The 19,874-nt window shown below is 38.4% G+C and overlaps 1 pseudogene; it reads left to right on the top strand.

Moving 5' to 3' along the window:
• Positions 1-18,964, top strand: part of LOC118851211 — a 47,989-nt pseudogene extending 29,025 nt beyond the window's left edge.
• Positions 18,965-19,874: the final 910 nt, after the last annotated feature.

The following is a 19,874-nucleotide window of genomic DNA, read 5'->3' as shown; positions in this document are numbered from 1 at the left end:
CTAGGTGGAACAGGCTGTAGTGCCCTGAATCAGTGAGCTGTGGCAGTTACCAGACTTCTCAATCCACAAACACCAAAGACAACAGAAAACATTAGTGGGAAAAACTGTGGGGACAGAGTGAAAGGAGCTCGTGGAGGGTCACAGCCCCAGGATGGAGCCCTCTGGAGGTGGTGCAGCTCTCAGGCTGCTTACAGAGCTACAGCTACAGTTTCTTCTGGCCCCAGGCCCACCTGGTGGGAGGAATTTAGTGGCAGATCAGAGCAGGAGTGCAGAACCTGCTTAGATCTGAGTCACGGTCTGGGTTGATGGTTCTTGGGGGAGGAGGAGTGCTGGTGTGGCAGAGCTTGATGTGTAGAAATTGCTCTGAAAACAACAGCACAGCCCCTCAAGCTAGGGACAAAGTACTTTCTACTCTACAAGCAGTTATACTCCAATGAAAAGCTCAAGGGTCAAGTAAGTTGGCTGGGAACATGAACAGGCAGCGAAAATGTACTCAGATTCAGAATCAGACTTAGAATCTTTCTTTGGTGACAAAGAAGACTAAAACATACAGCCAGAAGAAGTCAACAAAGTCAAAGAGTCTACAACAAAAGAAAAACATGAACTGGTCTCAGGCCATGGAAGAGCTCAAAAAGGATTTGGAAAAGCAAGTTAGAGAAGTAGAGGAAAAATTGGGAAGAGAAATGAGAGTGATGTGAGAAAACCATGAAAAACAAGTCAATGACTTGCTAAAGGAGACCCCCCAAAATATGGAAAAATATACTGAAGAAAACAACACCTTAAAAAATAGACTAACTCAAATGGCAAAAGAGCTCCAAAAAGCTAATGAGGAGAAGAATGCCTTGAAAGACAGAATTAGCCAAATGGAAAAGGAGGTCCAAAAGACCACTGAAGAAAATACTACCTTAAAAATGAGATTGGGGCAAGTGGAAGCTAGTGACTTTATGAGAAATCAAGATATTATAAAACAGATCCAAAGAAATGAAAAAAATGAAAGACAATATGAATAATCTCATTGAAAAAACCACTGACCTGGAAAATGGATCCAGGAGAGATAATTTAAAAATTATTGGACTACCTGAAAGTCATGATCAAAAAAAGAGCCTAGATATCATCTTTCAAGAAATTATCAAGGAGAACTGCCCTGATATTCTAGAGCCACAGGGCAAAATAGAAATTGAAAGAATCCACAGATCGCCTCCTCAAATAGATCCCAAAAAGAAATGTCCTAGGAATATTGTCGCCAAATTCCAGAGCTCCCAGATCAAGGAGAAAATATTGCAAGCAACCAGAAGGAAACAATTTGAGTATTGTGGAAACACAATCAGAATAATACAAGATCTAGCAGCTTCTATATTAAGAGATCGAAGGGCTTGGAATATGATATTCTGGAGGTCAGTGGAGCTAGGATTAAAACCAAGAATCACCTACCCAGCAAAACGGAGTATCATGCTCCAAGGCAAAATATGGATTTTCAATAAAATAGAGGACTTTCAAGCTTTCTCAGTGAAAAGACCAGAGCTGAACAGAAAATTTGACTTCAAACACAAGAATCAAGAGAAGCATGAAAAGGTAATCAAGAAAAAGAACAAGAAAAAGAAATTGCAAGGGACTTACTAAAGTTGAATTGTTTTGTTTACATTCCTACATGGAAAGATGATGTGTATGATTCATGAGACCTCAGTATTAGGGTAGCTGAAGGGAATATGCATATATATATATATATATATATATATATATATATATATATATATATGTATATGTATATGTATACATATATGTTTATGTATATATATGGATATGTGAGTGTGTATGTATGTATATATGTATGTATGTATGTATATACATTTATACATGTGTATATATATATATATATATATATATATATATATATATATATATATATATATAGAGAGAGAGAGAGAGAGAGAGAGAGAGAGAGAGAGAGAGAGAGAGAGAAAGAGAGAGAGAGAGAGAGAGAGAGAGGGCACAGGGTGAGTTGAAGATGAAGGGAAGATATCTAAAAGAAATAAAATCAAATTAAGGGATGAGAGGAATATATTGAGAGAGGGAGATAGAGAGAGATAGAATGGGGTAAATTATCTCACATAAAAGTGGCAAGAAAAAGCAGTTCTGCAGGAAGAGAAGAGAAGGCAGGTGAGGGGGAATGAGTGAATCTTGCTCTCATCAGACTTGACCTGAAGAGGGAATACCATACATACTCAATTGGGTATCTTACCCCATAGGAAAGAAGGAGGAAGAAGATAAAAAAGGGGGGGATGATAGAAGGGAGGGCAAATGGGGGTGGAGGTAATCAAAAACAAACAGTTTCGAAAAGGGACAGGGCCAAGGGAGAAAATTCAATAAAGGGGGATAGGTTAGGAAGAAGCAAAATATAGTTAGTCTTTCACAACATGAGTATTATGGAAGGGTTATGCATAATGATAAGCATGTGGCCCATGTTGAATTGCTTGACTTCTTAGGGAGGGTGGGTGGGAAGGGAAGAGGGGAGAAAATCTGGAACTCAAAGTTTTAAAAATAGATGTTCAAAAACAAAAAAAAAGTTTTTGCATGCAACTAGAAAATAAGATATACAGGCAATGGGGCATAGAAATTTATCTTGCCCTACAAGAAAGGAAGGGAAAAGGGGATGGGAGGGGAGTGGGGTGACAGAAGGGAGGGCTGACTGGGGAACAGGGCAACCAGAATACACACCATCTTGGAGTGGGGGGGAGGGTAGAAATGGGGAGAAAATTTGTAATTCAAACTCTTGTGAAAATCAACGCTGAAAACTAAATATATTTAAAAATTTAAAATTAAAATAAAAATTAAAAAAAAGAAAAAAAATGATAATGCTTCTCCCCAAAGTCAGTGTGAGTAGAGAGAGCAGCATCACCCACCGAGCCAGAAGGGGATATTATTCTACTCTCTCATTTTACAGATGAGGAAATTGAGGTCTAGAAATGACTTGCCTGAGGTCACTCTGGTTCAGATGATGCTTCTCCAGATGAAGGGGTAATGGAAGACTTGACTGTTGAAAATAAAGTTCTGAAGCACAAGTATTATGTTTCTCATTATTTACCAGACTTGGAGAGATCAAAGCAAGCCCTACAGGAACTCAGGACCAAGTGGTATTACTAGATAACTTTAGAGCAAGAGATTTCAAAATTCAATTCAAAGAATGTCATTCTATTTTGGATATTAATGCTTTGTTTACATAAGCTAAGTACTATCACATGTTAGTGAATATAAGAAGAGAGATGCTGATGCTTCATGAAAAGACATCAAAGTTAAAAAAAAAGAGCACTTAAGCTCCAACAAAAGAGACAGAAAGAAGAGTTGGAACTGGAATAGAAATGAGAAAAAGAATTTGAAAGAGAGAATGTTAACTGCTAATCCAGCTAAAAGGACATAGGAAAAAAAAAACTAAACAGCAGTTATCTTGTCAATGTATATATGCTTGTTTTTATATGTATGAGTGCATACATACTTTTTTTCCCTTCCCCTTTTCCATATTCTTTGGATTTAAGAGAGGTGGATTGGTTGAATCAGTTTGATGCAGCGTATTATGCCATTGGTGACACTTCTAATGTACCTTGCACTTATTGAACTGCCATGTTTCCATTCTAGCCATTCAAGATGCCATGTTTTTCATTGGTTGTTGGAATGTAAATCTCTTTTAATGTTAAATGATATTTAACTTTTTTTCAACTTAGCTTTTCTTATACTTTTAAAAAATCAACTGGATTTTTGCCTTGATAGAATCAATAATGAATGATTTGATTTCATTCATTTGACACATATTAAAAGCACATACTATTGAAAGAATAGTGAAGGTCCTGTTACTGAGCATGTACACAACTTTAAATTTTTTTTCATGTTTATTGGAATGCCTTGCTCTTTTTTGAGCCACATGATGATGACTTGTGATTCTCTGCCCCATGATTAAATTGAGAGGGCCTTTTCTATAGCTTTTGTTAAGAAAGAACTCTAATGATGTTACCATGTCAACCACCTAACAATACATGCCATCGACAGGAGGTACTTTGTATAAAGCTCACATGAGTGTGCAGGAAATTTTTCATGGAAAATTTGACACAGGAGATAATGGCATAATATTAGTAGCATCTTTGATAGAGGAAAATGAGCAAAAGAGAAAACTGACTTTATAGAATGGAGACCACATAGTTTTTCTTTTCCCGTCATTTGCAGACCTTATATCCTTAGTGACATCAACAACTTACGTGTTTTAAATTAGACTACTTGATCTGTAAGCTGGAATTATAGGGCTACTGGGATACGCTATGACTATTGACCCTTCTTTACTTTAACATTTATGATCTTTAGTAACAATTTTCAAGCACTGACATGATAATCAAGTAGATAGGGATACTTAAGCCCCATTTCTGGATTTGCTAGTATGGTCTCTAGCTCTGTCTTGTGATGTCCTGTCTCATAAGTGGTTATCTTATCATTCCATGAGTTGCTTCATTCATAAAATGAAAATGATGTGTTATCTACGCATTTTATAGTGATGTTAATGGATCAGGGAAAGTCTGTTAAAAAAATACTTTGACCTCTTTTTAGAAGGACACATACCATTGTGAAACTTGTTTTCAGAAATTTTTTGAATACACGCAGGAAAATATTATGTGGGGAAAATTATAGTTTCTCTGTCTAAAATCCAGAGTGTGCACCTTTCTCTTTTAATGTCAGAGGGTATTTTACAGTTGTCTAATCTATCATATAGGGAATGGGCAGAAACCTAGGAGGTTTGTGATTAGAATGTATTTCTTTTCTAATTCGCATTACAATTTGCAAATATCTTTTTATTGAGCTAGAATCTACCTCTGATCACATAGCAGGCTAATATAGAAGGATAGGAAAATATTTGACTTTGGAAGAATAAAAAAATAGGTCCATTAATACACTATGATTATTTTTCTTCTTCTTCTCAAGCAATAATCATCACAGTACACACCTACCTGACTTTAGACTTATGAATGTTAGTTTCACATGACCAGATGTTGAGATCTATATGGTGAAACTTCCTAGGCAGGATTTAGATAAATTCGAGATTTGAAGGAACAATATCACAAACATTTCTGTGTATAATTTGGTTTAATTTGGTAGAGTTGAGTGGCCTAAGTTATCGAGCTAATTTAAAATGATTACATATCCCTTTTTTTGTGTGATCTGTTCTACCACCTAATTTTTTTTAAAGAAAGGCTTTAAGACTGAACTTTTAGCAGGCAGTAAATATCTTGAGAATTCTGGGTTATGTGAGTTATTCATTTAATAGCCATATTCAAGTAGATGATGAATTTGGCCTGTTAGGTAAGGTACTTATGGTTTAATTTTTTGCATTTTAATAACTTAAGAGTAGCAAGTTGAAAAGCTCATATATAAGCAACCAAGCATTTTTTTTGGTCAGGTTGTAAATAAAAAAAAAAAAACAAACCAGTTATTTAGTAACTGAAACACAGCTTACAGATTTAGCTTTTTCAAAATTTTATATAGCTCTTGAAGTATATATAAGAATATAAGTATATAAGAAACTGAGAGTTACTAACAGAATTTCATTTGGTATTGTTAAGGTTTAGGAGTGGTTGAGGTGCTGGGATCCTGGAATAGGGACACACACATTCTGCCCCAATGAATTCAACCCAAGCCTTCTTTCAGCCGAAGACAAGAAAAGTTTATTAGAACATCTATATAAAGGTGGGTGTGATTCTAAAAAAAACTGCCATATTGGCCGGACTCTTAAGGAATCTAAGCATGGGCTAGATTCAAAGAATCTGAGCATTTGTGATACTTGCAGGGCCACATTGAATCTGAGTACTTTCATGTTAACAAGATAGATCTTACATACAGGAAGAATGCGGGAGGGATCTAGGAGTGGCCAAGTAGTACAGTGACTGGAGGAGGGGTCTAGGGAGGATCTTGATGGGAGTGGGGCCTAGATAGAATCAAGGGTGGAAAGTAGCAGGAGGTAATCTGGAGGTAACACAGAATGGAGGGAGATTGGGCATAGGCTACAATGAAAGGCCAGTAGATAACCTTATCTGAACACCAGAGATTTACAAGAAAAGCGGGTTGAGAGGATTAGTGGATTGGGTAGATGCCTCAGGTGAATACCAGATCAAGTGGGAAGATTCAAGGAGAGTTCAAGGGGGTTTCCAGAGTCTGAACCCTGCCAGTACCATATTAAGCATAAAACCAATAAAGAAGCAATGGCTTGGTCCTTAAGATCTTTCCGTATTCTACTTTAAAAAAAATCATTACCTTTATTTTGAAACTATATCATGTATGCATTGAGGATTGCTTTGCTTTGACTTGTGAAACTTTAAAAATTTTGAGTTTGTAGCAGGTCTCATATAATTTTTTTAGACACTGAATGCAATTCAAGTTGTGCAGACACTGAAATTTTCTTGATGGATGTTGTCAAAAGCTATTCCAGGTATACTGTACATTCCTTCATACATTAGTCTGGTTTTTGAGCTTGTAAAACAAGGAATACTTTGTACATGTTTGATAAAAAGTGGCTTTTGATTAAAAAAAAAAAAGATAAGGCAGGCAAAAAGAATGTACCTTTTAACTCCCCTGCCACAAGACCTGTGGACTCACATTGTTATCAAGCATCTAACTCTAGATGGTGCTAATTCTAAAAGGTCACCCTTAACTTTCAGGGGTTTAAAATAAAAAAGAAGCAGGTAATGTAGTGGAAAGAAGAAGTGGCAGTATGCTGTGTGTGTGGGGGGTGGTGAATGGATGATGGCTTCTGAATCAGAGTACCTGGGTTCATATCTGTCCCCAGAATTTATAGCCTGTGTGACCTTGATAAAGTCACATGCCTCTTTGAACTTCAGTGTTCTCAGTTATAAAATGAAGAGTAGTTATATTTCTTAATTTTAAAATTATAGCATATTTTTTATATGTACTTCTTGCCTTTCCCATTGGAATGTAAGCTCATTGTTAGTAGGGACTGCTTCATTTCTTTTGTACTTGTATCCCACAGTGCCTAGCACAGTGCTTAGCACATAGTAGGTGGGTAATGAATATTTGTTGACTGATTGAATAAAGCAATCCCTAAAATCTCTACTTCCCATGTTAATATAATTTCATTGACTCTAAAATCCCGAAAACAAGGGAAGTTGGTATATAAACAGCTGTGCTGAGGAATCTGATTAAATATATAAAGAATGCAGGGCTTAGAAATGCATAATCCAGAGGTAGTTTGTGCCAAGAGATGGGAGGGGGAATCCCCTCTTCATAACTGTGTGGCTGGGAAAGGTCTTGTGGAAGGAGGAAGAGTTCAGATAGTATTTCAAGGAGGGTAGGGAAAAAGGCCCTTAGTTACTCTGGAAAGGCAACATATTCCAGTTGCGAGGAGTGCCCTTTGAGAAGGCATGCATGCTTTTCTAGAGCTTAGTACACAGTGGATAAGTGGGCAAAGAAGTCTGGCCTGAGTGGAAGGGTTGGGCAAGTGAGACAAGAGACTTCATAAATGGCACCTCCTAATGGGAAGACTGAACACTAAGAGGGTCAGGAGTTTGAATCTTGAATCAAAAGATGATTGGGGGCTGACTAAAGAAAGACAATGAGAAACTCAACACATCCAACATATAAGTCATTATCTTTCTTTCCACGTCCTCCTGTCTTCCTAACTACCCTCTCTTTGTCTAGGGTGGGAAGAGGCAAAAGATGGCCTAGTTTGCCTTCACAAAAGAATTAATGTGGGGGTGGGAGCTGGGGAGAACCTCAGGGTTTCTGGCTAGAATAGAAAGGATTGCTATTTGCATTCACTCTGAGCCATCAAAACCCAAATAATGAGCAAGTGAGGCTTGGGCTATCATTGGCCAATCAGTGAGATCCCTATGTCTTTCCACTGGACTGGGATGACTCAGAAAGACAGAGGGAGGCTGATGACTTTGCACAGCCCTGCCTATCTTAAATCCAATTCACTTGCAACTCAAAACATCACCCTCATGATATCATTGGTCCTTTTCTAGAATGAAGGGTGAACAACAACAACAAACTAGGGTGGGACCTCTATCCTTCTGGTCATCTAGGTGAGTAAGCTCAGAGTCATCTTTGCCTCAACTTTCTGACTCCCATACACAGTTACCAAGTCTTATAATATCTAACTCCATAGCACCTCTTATCCCTTCCCCCCCACCCCACCCCCCACATATACCTGCTACATTAATTTTGTCCCTTAACCTTTTAGCACCTCTTATCTTGGACTCTTGAAAAGGTCTCCAATCTTCCTGGTCTTCATTGAATAAATTCACCCAGTCAAAAAATGAGACAATTTGCTCTTTCCCCTTCCCTACCACTGACCTCATCCTCCCACCATTAGATGGCAAGTGATTTTATTTTCTCAACATCTTTGTAGCTCTATCTTTTTGTTCCATTTTTGCCTCTGTGTAGCAGACATCATCTTTTAAAATAATAAACATAATCTTTGGGTTTGAAGGTGGCTTTTTTTTAAAATAATGTCCCTGGAATCTAAATACTCTGTTCTGGGAAAATGGGTGATTACAGAAAGTTGAAAAATGACTTAAATGTGCTATTTTCTCAGTAAATGATAAACTTCCCATTTCTCTGAAGTTAGTGACCCTGTAAGGGGAAAATGACCTCAAAGATGTGTTGCTGTTTTTTTTAAGCTAATATAAATTTATTTTTACTTGTTGCATAAGACATACATGCTAAACTGAAGCCTCTTACTACCATCCTATGCCTTTTAAGTTATTCTACTCCCCCAACCCCCTCTGCAAATATCTCTCTGTAGGTATCAGGAATTTTAGCTGCACTTAGCTTTCTTCTGATTACCTGGTTGTAGCTTTTAGGAGCACTCCACCGAGGTTTATTAAAGCCGACTACAGAACAACACATCCTTAGTTAAAAGGTTTCTTTTCATATTCCTTCCCCTAAATGACTCAAAGCCAAAATGGAAAGCTCAGAGAAAGGAATGTCCACCATTTATCTGACTAGAAGGAGCTATAGCTTGGAAGTTTGCAGGAACATGGATTTAGAGCTTAAAAAGACTTTATATTTAATCCAACACCTTTTTTAACAAATGAGGAAACTGAGGCCCAGGTCCGGTGCTCTATTTACTGTGCCACCTAACCACCCCTACTCTGTATCTTCTTAAGAACTGGTGACTCCTTTATAGCTGGAATATACTGCCCCTCTCTAAGGGTATGGTTTTCTCTCACCTTTAACCTTTGGGTTAAAGGAATGTCTTCCAATTAAAACCTGAAATGCCATGCTTTAAATAGGGAAGCATTCACCTTGCCGTCTAAGTAAAAGAGGGCAGGGATAGCTTAAAAGACCCAGCTGCATACAGCCCACAGAGTGTGCATACAATAGACCTGACTACTTATCTGTCTTCCCCTTTTATATGGACAGAAATCTCCAGAGCAGGTGGGACCTCCTGTTGTTTGTTCAGTCACGTCTTACTCTTCATAACCCTGTTTGGAGTTTCCTTGGCAAAGATACCAAAGTGGTTTGCCATCTCCTTCTCCAACTCATTTTACAAATGAGGAAATAGACAAAGAGGATTAAGTGACTTGCCCAAGGTCACACTGCTGGTGTCTGAGGCTGAATTTGAACTTAGGTCTTCCCGACCCCAGGTGGGAACTCTATCCGCTATCTTCTCCTTTAATTCCATCTCCTAACTAAGGTTGGGATAATTGAGTACTGGACTCAATTTTCTCTCATATGGTGTATATAGGCACTTCTTCTGTAATTTCTAAATTTAGTTAGTAGAGCAATGAAAGATTGATTGACTTGCCTATTGTAACACAGCAAGTATGTGACAGAGTCCGGATTTGGACCCAGTTCTTCCTAATTCTGAGACTTCCTCTTTTCTCAATGCTAGCACTTAGCATAGTGCCTGGCACACAGTAATAAATAATGTATGTTTATTGATTGATACTATATGCTAGACTTCCTGACACTGATGCTAGCTCTCTATCCAATGCCCCTAATGCCAGCTACTAGTACACACCAATTCAATGGTGCCTGATTGAAGCTTTGGTCCTCTTCAAGAAAGAAGGACAAGAAACACAACAATTGAAGCTTAAGTTACTTTTGCTTTGACAATGTAAATACTTCACCCTTATACATTAGGTCCTTGACCTGTGATTTAATTCACTGTTCTAGGGAACTCCCGAATGAGGGAGCTCTCTCTACTGATGAAGGTCAGCACCTTCTTTGTGCCTTGTAGTCATCAGAGTTTTCTAGACCACTGAGAAGTTAAGGATCATAGTTGTTCATCCTTCATTCTCAAAGATGACCGATGACATCATAAGATAATGTCTTGACTTGTGAGTGAATTGGATTTAAGTGAGTCAGAACTGTGCAAAGTCGTCAACCTCACTCTCTCTTCCAGAGTCATCGGAGTCCAGTGGTAAGACAAAAGTCATGACAACTGGCAATGGCCCTAAAGAGTTAAATGACTTGTCCAAAGAAACTCTGCCAGTGTGTGTTGGAGGTGAGACTTGAATCTTGGTCTTCCTGCCTCTGAGACCAGCTTCTACTCACTATGTCATATTGTGTGTCCCAAAAGTCTTAGTGCAGTCTAAGCTTTAACAGACTCAAGTTTTTAAAAATGTAAAGCTCTCGTAGTGGGTAGAAAGATTTAATACCTTAAAACTACCCCCAAACCCAGTTTTTTCCCCACTCTGAGGCCCCCTCTCTTTCCACTCCTATACACTAGACTTTCACACTATTCAGAATTTATGTCCTATTGCCTTTTTAATGATAATGGAAAACTCATAAATTGGTAGTTCCTCAGATGGAAATATAGTCTAATTTAACAGAAGGCAAATTATTTAATAAATCTGAGTTAATTAAAGAAACAAATTATTCATGGTCCTGCCCTGCCAAAAAATCTACATGGTGATTTGTTTAAAGACTGCTGTCCCCTTATGAACAACTCTGAAAAGCAGTTCATTTGGAAACAGTTTGGTTCAATTAGCTGTATTTATCTTCCCTCATTCTCTTTTTTACTTAGAGTACTTTCTGAAAAGATGAGATTTCCACTTCTTGAAAATGCAACTGATCTGGCTTCTTTTTAACCCCTGAAATGTACTCAAAGATTCAATGGCTGCAATATAAGCTTTCAGGTCTGCAAAATACTCTAGATGGCTCATGCTGATTAATGCTCACTGCAAGGCTATAAGGATTATTATCTTAATTTGACAGCTGAGGAAACTAACCTCTGAGAGACTGTCATGTGCCCCAGAAGGATGTCAGCTCAGGTTTTCTGACCTCTTCTACCCACCTGCATTTCCTTTGATGCAATAAAGAGATTTTTCATTGAAAAACCAACAAATGAAAAAATTCATCTGAGAAAGAATTTTTTAAAATCTCCAAGTTAGCTGATTATAAAACTCCCAAGGAAATTCACTTTTCAAATGTTAAATATAAAGACTCAACCATCACAAAAATCATTGTAATTTTTTCCCCCTGAGTATTTGCTCTTATTTCAATGGGGCTTACCTAAGTTCAACTATCCTCCCCAATCCCCCTTTAAGGTACAATTCAAGTCCCGCCCCCTCTTTGGATCCTTTTCCTTACTAGTCTTGCTTTATTCATTGATTTCTGTCTTTGATGAATTCTGATAGTACTTACTTATTGTCTGTACCACTTAAATGCTCCTGAGTCTCAGTCTTATTTTGGTGGGTACAGTATTTGGAACTGTGGCACCATAGTAAAAGCATCAGAGCAGCTGGCTTCAAATTCTGGCTCCAGCACTTACTACTTATGTGACCTTGAGCAGGTAACTCAACTTTATTGGGCCTCAGTTTCTTCATCTGTAAAATGAAAGGGTAGAATTAGATGGCCTCTGAGGTCCTTTCCAAATCTTGATCTATGGTCCTATATGTGTATGTATGTATGCATGTGGCCATGTATATATGTATATACATATGAACACATACAAATATATGACTACACACATGTATATGTATATATACATACATGCATACACACATATATCCCTGAGGGCAGAGGCCACCAACTATATTTTTTCTTTATCTCCCAGAATGTCATTGTGTAATTTGTAGTCTGTAAGGTTATAATTGATTGGTTACACACCTCTGACACATCAGTCAGTTCAAGAAGAAGTATTCATTAAATATCTAATATGTGCCAGGCATCTAGGTTGTGCAGTGGATAGAGTGCCAGGACTGGTGTCAGGAAGACTCATCTTTGTGAGTTCAAATATGGCCTCAGACATTTAACTAGCTGTGTGACCCTGGGCAAGTCACTTAACCCTGTTTGCCTCAGTTTCTTTATCTATAAAATGAGCAGGGGAAGGAAATGGCAAACCGCTCCAGAATCTTTGCCAAGAGAACCCCAAATGGGTCATGAAGAGTCAAACACAACTGAAACCACTGAACAACAACTACATGCGTCAGATAATGTTAGGTGATGTGGATAAAGATGTGACTACATTGAATTATATAGGGTGCTCCAAAAGATTTAGTATAGTTTTATGTGATTAAAGATGAGTTTCAGAACACCTTATGGAGGAAGCAGCCCTGAACCCCTCTAGGTTTTGCTTTCCTCATCTATAAAATGAGGGATTTGAACTAGATTGACTCTAAGATATCTTCCAGCTCCATATCTATGATTTTATGATCCTACCCTTTGATATTATTTGTCATTATTTTATGGGTGAAATATAGTGGATGGAGTATTGAGTCTGCGGTCAATAAGACCCAGTTTCAAGTCCTACCTCTGGCACTTAGTGGCTGTGTGGCCCTACCCAAATGATTTTACCTCTCTGGACCTTAGGTGATTAATTCCCTATTGCTTTAAGCCATAGACAGGTTGCTACTTACTTCCTGTGTGACCTTACAGAAATCACTTAGCCTATTTAGTCCTTAGGTTTTCCATCTATAAAAATGAAGGTGTTGAACTAGACCACAAAGGTCCCTTCTACTTCTAAATTTAAGAATTTTGGGTTTCAGGTCTTTGGAGGTGCAAAGAATTCCCATAATGGTATTTCCTCAGGTAATAGTGTCACAGATTTTTTAGTATCCATGTAATTTACATTCTCAATTGGATTGTAAGCTCCTTGAGGTTAGGGGCCACATGGTGTGCTTTTTCTGTATCTACCAATGAGTAAAAAGCTGAGCACATGTAGGGACAAAGAACCATTTTCACGTTAGAAGGGACTTTCAGAAATTATCTAATGAAACCCTTATCAAGGAAGATACATGACTTGTCCAAGGTCAGATTGTAAATCAGTGACAGATACTAGAGTAGAACCTGAGTCTTTAAAATTCTAGTCTAGGGTTCTTTGTACTACACCATCCTGCCTCCCACTCTTTGCATTCTCGATAATTGATTAAAGATATTTATGATACACATCCTCAATAACCTGAGAAACAAGGAAGAAATGATGGAGGAATATCTGCCCTCATATAGATAAAGATAAAGTCCACAGATATGGCCATCAACAGAGCCAGATGAGTAATGTGGTTTACTGCAAAGCCAATTTGAAATTTGGATCATTAGGCACCCAAGTCTGATAATGGCAAGTTTAATTTCAGGGCAGGACCTCATAAGTCATGTAATTGGATTCAAGCAATCTATAAGCATTCATTAAGTGCTTACCATGTGCCAAGCACTGTGCTAGGTCCTGAGGAAACAAGGACCAAAACAAAGCAGTCTCTGCCCTCAAGAAGCTTATATTTGGTCTGGTGAAATGAGGTGTATACAAATAAATATAAAATACATCCAAGGAGTAAATACAAAACAATTTAAGGGAATGCAGTAGTCTCTGTGCTTTCTATTTCTGTGACCTTGCCTTTCTGAGCCTGGATCTCCTCATCTGCAGAATGAGTGTTAGAGTAGATGGCCTTAGAAGTCACTTCAAAATATAACTCAATGATCCTAGAATAATTTGTATCTACCTAGAATCATCAATCCAAAGCTAGAAGGATTTCAGACACAGGTAGTCTCGTCCCCATTTCATTTTTTTATATTCAATTTTATTTAATTATCAGGTCCACATCCTCTCCCTCTCCCCTCTGCCCTGGAAAAGGCAATAAAAACAAACCCATTACAAACATATTGTCAGATAAAATAAACCAACACTTTCTTTTTTTTGATGGGAAACCTGAGGTTGTGACCTGTCTCAAGTTATATAGGCAATGAGGAGCAGAGATGGGATTTTAATTTACTTCCTCTGACTTAACTATATTCATGTTGTCTCTTTCAGTAAAATGTAAGTTTTTTGCAGGAAGGGACTGTTTTTGTTTTTTGTTTTTCTGTTCCCAGTGCCTAGAACAGTTTCTGGCACATTTTAAAGACTATTAAGACTATTAAGTCAAAAGCTCTTTGAATGGAATGAGATTGAGTTGAGACCTTCCAGGCAGCTTTGGATAGCTTGGAATTATCTCTTCTGTTCAGGCTTTGTGTGAAGGAAACTCCACATGAGCACCAAGGTTTAACCTTTCCTTGGTCCCAAGAAGATAAACGGAATTGACAGAGTTATGCATTAATTAGCTCAATTTCCATCAGAGACTATTAAGTCTTATATAGCAAGTATATTTTGAGGCTAGAAAGGGTGAGATGTCTCACCATTTATTCATTTCCTTTTTCTTCTCTTTAAAAAGCTCCTATAAAACATCCTCCCTTTCCTGCCTCACAGAAGAAAAATAATCTATTCTACTCCGGTCCCTTAAATAAGGAAGTAAATTCTATATCTGACATATCTATAATCTTTTGGATTGAGATAAACACCTAGCTTTCAAGCACCTATGTTATATTGCCAAGCAGTCCCCTCACAAATTACAGTCCTGTTGAGCCCCTCCAAAGAGGACAAAAATTCAATGGATGCTACCATGTAATCCATAACCTCAAGAGAATCTCAGAAACCTCTTCTTTCTTTATCATCATTCCTCAACCAATTTTATTCTCCTGTAGGACCAATTGCATTTGCTGTAGGGTAACCAAGAAGACAGAACAGATATTTTTTGAGATATTTGAGATTATTTTTTATATTTTTGAGATATTTGAATTTTGATAAGAGGGGAGCTTGAAGGGAATGGAATGGTATTTCAGGGATTTGTGAACATATTGTAGCTGGTAAACTTTAAATTCCTTGATGTTAGAGATGATTTCTTTTATCCTTCTATTTTCAGGCCCTGGAGGAGGCATCCTGGGCTAGTGGAGAGACATTGTAACATCTAACTTGTGGAAGTCTGGGAATTTTCATTCTGTTCCCAGAACCTGAAGGAGGCAGTCTGTAACTGGACTTGGAGTCACGAAAATCAGCAAGATTAAAGTATTACTCCTGACACACATTAGCTGTGTGACTGTGGCAAATCATCTAGCCTCTTAATGCCCAAGGCAACATACTAAGATAAGATGTTATAGACAAGTCAGAGAGTTGTTATTCTGAGTTTGAGGTGGGATTTTTACACTGGTGTGCTGCAAATAATGAAGGAATATCAGGAAAGTCCTCCTTCTCAGGGTAACCCATTGTTTTCTGTTCACTGTAGGGTCACAGAATAGCTATGGCCTCTTAGGAGGGTGTAGTACTACAGTGTCCTTCTGGGGTATAATGCCATAACATGGTGAGGCTCTGTCCATATGCAAGAAGGAAAAGGTTCTCCCCCACACTCATGAAGGCATTTAGATGTTTGTGTGTTTTCCTTAATCAGGGATTCTTTACCTGAGGTCCACTCACTTAATTTTTTTTATTGCTATTTTAATATAATTGGTTTCATTTGTAATCCTATATATTTTACTTTTGCATGTAAAAACCATATTTTGAGAAGGGGTGCATCTCACAAGATTGCCAAAAGGAGTCCATGACATTAAAAAATAACACATTAAGAACTCTTGCCTTAGAAGGATAGTGTTGGACAACCTTTAGCCATATCTAATAGTGCTCACCCCACAAAGCGATATTAAAGACTCTCAAAGTAAGAGTGGTATAGAAAGGCCACAATGTGAAGGGGCCAGAAGAAGCCAGTTTTTTGAGTTTTTTGGAGGGGGAAGAAGACTGAACTTTTCAGGAATATAAGTCCCCTGTACCTGGGTGGCATATATCATAGAGGAAGTCCACACAGTTGGATTTCTATGAAGGGTGATGGTGACATCTTAATTTATAATCCCCTTGGCTGAGCTATACTGATATTGACATAAATATCAATACAGATAGATAAATATACATATCTATTTATACAGATTTAGATACATCCCTCTAAGTTTAGGAAATAACCAATGACTTCTAGAGGTACTGGTCTGTAATCTTTAGATTTTTCTCACTGTTCTGTTATATATACCGAATGTTTACAGGATAGGGATAGTGCCTGAGCCTGTGATTTCACGAGAATAGGGAACTCCCTAGTGAGGAAATTCTCTTCACCAGTGCAGGTCAGCACCTTAACCCAGGGTCATATCCTGGTATGGGGTGGAGGAAAAGACTTGATCCTTTCTGTTCCGTAGCTCTACACATACTAAGAAATAAAAAAAGAAAATAAAAGTGAGAATAATTGCAATTCCAATGCTAAAAGGAGATAATGAGTAAGGGGAACCCCCTCCCCCCAACTCATAATCATGATATGTGGGTTCTAATTCCAGCTTTGCAAGACTACCTGTGTAGTCTTGGGCAAGTCCCTTACCCTCTCTGTACTTTAGTTTCCTCATCTATAAAATGGGAGAATTGGACTAGATGGAACCTAAAGTACCTTCCAACTCTAAATCTATGGTCCTATGTAAGATAGCAGGATGAATTTCATTAGAATGTTTAGCCATTGAAGAAAGCAAGAGATGCTTAGAATTTTTAATTTGCAATGCTAATAAGGGTCTCCTTTGGCAATTCTTGAGGACAAAATGCCTAAATTTATGATTCTGATGACCAAAATTCACCAACTGATGCAAAAGAAAGCTGCGTTACATGCTTGAGTCCATCAAGCTGCATTTGGTTGAGTTTTGACTCTACATTCCTGGGTAGGGACACGCTACTGCTTGCCTATTTGGTTTCCCCACCCAGGGTATCTAATGGTCTCAATATTAGCTTCCTGGACCTAAGCACATAACTGGCTTGAATGGATGTGCAGCCTGCCAAGGTGACCAAGGAGAGATTCAGAGAAGTGCTCACAGATCAAGTAGGCCAACTCACATAGAAGTCCATGGGAAAAAACTTCCTAAGCCTTACTCCTCTTTTGAATATTTCAGAGGATGGTGGATTCAAAGGAATAATGAAAAAGATCTTGGGGATAGGATGAATTCATTTTTTTTGTATTCCATTTCCCCCAACTCCATTAAGACAACAGCAAATATAGCTGGATTGTTTCTACTGGCACCTGATTTGATTTTCCTCACACAAGACTCAACAACTCCCATCTCCCTGTCTCCCATGCCTGGAATGCCCTCCTATCTGAACTCTGACTCTTAGAATCTTTCGTTGCCTTTAAAACTCAACTTAAATACCACTATCTATTAATTCTCCTGATCCCTCCCTTCCTATCAGCTAGTGTCCCCTTCCCCTTAAATTTACTTCCTATTTATTAATTATTATATATTATTATTAATTATTAAATACATATACATCTATGTATATTCCATCTTCCCTAAGAGAATATAAACTCGCTGAAGGCAAGGACTATTCCCCTGTGACCTCTACATCACCAGGACTTCGCATGTACTGCTTACAAGATTGATTGATTGGTGATACATGGCTAGTTTCTACTTATGTCTATAGCTCAGGGATTTCTGATCAGAACAAAAATGGAAATCAGTTGATATCCTGAGAAGGCTGAATTTCCACAGGAAAATGAGAGTTTGGGGGGAAGTAATGTAGATACAGTTCACTTTGCAGACCAGAAATATGAGTCAAGTGAATTCCAATACTGTGATACCCATAGGGATTATTTTCCCTCTGAATTATTCATACAATGGACTCCACTCTGCTTTGATTCCATTGTAGAGACCTGGCCTCATTCCTCTTCAATCAGCACAGAAGCTGTACTGCCTATCTGTACTCCTGGCTGGCTCTGAAAGAGCTATTAGGATTTATAAATATTTCTGAATTTCAAATCAAGAAATGTTCCAGGTAGAAGGGAACTCAGAGATAACTTAGTCTAATCCCTTGATTTACAGATGAAGATGCTGAGGTCTCAGAGAAGTTAAATGAGTCATCCAAAGTCACATAACTAGTCAGTGGAAAAGCTAAATTGAAATCAGGATTTTCTGTTTTCATTCAAACTGATAACTATGCTGGTGGTACCACAATAAATAAGCAAAAAATTGATGGGACATTTTGTCCCAGGCTTGGACATTGGCTCCTGCTGTTGCCTCCAAGTCCAGGTTCTCTGAACATCCTGGAAATGGGTATATCCAGCCTCTTTTCTGGCCTTGACCTTCCTGCTCCTGGCTACCAGAAGGCTGCCTGTGAATGCCTACAGTTGTGGCCCTTGTATCCTCAAGACTTCTGTACATCAGATATGGTTGTCATGTCCAAACTCCTGTTAGTCCCCCAACTCAACCACACCCTCTTTTGTCTGCAATATCAGATCAAGGTTATTAGGAAGTTCGAATTCTTTACCACCCTAGCCCAGGAGAGCCTCTGTGGCTACTGCTACAAGGCCCTGTTCAAGAGCTAGGAGTATCTGGGTGCAGCACACCGAATGGAGGGCCAGCTGCATGTCACACCAGCTCCAGCTTTGTGAAGCCCTGGAGTAGTCTGAGCCCAGCCCAGAAACTGAGCTTCAGCCAGACCTATGCCACTGGTTGTGGTTACCAGTGCAGTGCTGCCTGAGGGTCCCATGCAAGGGGAAGAGTGATGTAAATTGTCTATGGACAGATTCACAGATGTCCTCCTCAGGTGAGGACTCCCAGAACTTCCCAGAACCTGGCCCATCTGCCATGCAAAAATGGCTTCTGCTCCTGGAAATCCTTGAGCACTGAGTTGCCACAGGCAACAACCTGAACTGGCCCAGAACTCTGTTCTCTCCATTCTAAGAAATCATGGCCAGTAAAATACATAGAAACCAAACCAAACCAAACCAACCCAACCCAAACAAACAAACAAAAAACAATACCACACACATACACACACAGTAGGCAGCAACTAAATATTTCTTGTTTATAATGATGATAACAATGATGAAATAAAACTGTTACTGGGTCCACTTCATCATGTATTCTGTATTTGTATAACTAAAATCTAAGCCACGATATCGGGAATGGAATTCTAGTCCACAGTTGCCATCATTCCCTTTCCTACACTAAGCTTCAGTCAAGGACAGCTTTATTTTAATAGCAGCTAATTACCTGATTGGAATAACTGAACTCCTGAAAAGGCCAAAGAAACAGAGCTGAGCAGCACATCTGTTCCCAGCACCATACTTCTAAGGAGCTGGCCAAATGAAGCATTCATCTCGTGGAAAATCCCACTGGGTTCCTTTCCTTCCCCTGGCATGATCTCCCTAAGACTTCAAAAGGGGAGATTTGCATTCTTTGCCACTAATATGAATGTTTCCAGGAGTCCTGTTGTATAGATGGAGCTACAGCCTTGGATGTGTCAGAAATTTCTTTCCTTTGTACCTTGATAGCAAATACAATTTGACTTTTGTTCTTGCTTGAAAAAATAAAGAAAAAGTACAAACTTGACTATTTACCTCTTCCTTATGGTTTGTTATTGACTACTCAGGATTTAAAGCTACAGTTCTGTTGGGGTGTTTTTTGATAGAAAAGAAGCGATGAAAATATCTTAATGTGGATGTTTTACTTTGTTACTATTGGCTGGTGATCAAACATAATCCAGTATACAATTTTACCAATTATGCTGACCTTTTAAAATTATCATTTATTAATTCAAGGAAGGCAGTGTTGCTTAG

The sequence above is a fragment of the Trichosurus vulpecula genome, chromosome 5, assembly GCF_011100635.1.
Source record: "Trichosurus vulpecula isolate mTriVul1 chromosome 5, mTriVul1.pri, whole genome shotgun sequence".
NCBI lineage: Eukaryota > Metazoa > Chordata > Mammalia > Diprotodontia > Phalangeridae > Trichosurus > Trichosurus vulpecula.
Note: the sequence above shows the minus strand (reverse complement) of the source record. Positions and strands in the feature narration are given on the sequence as shown.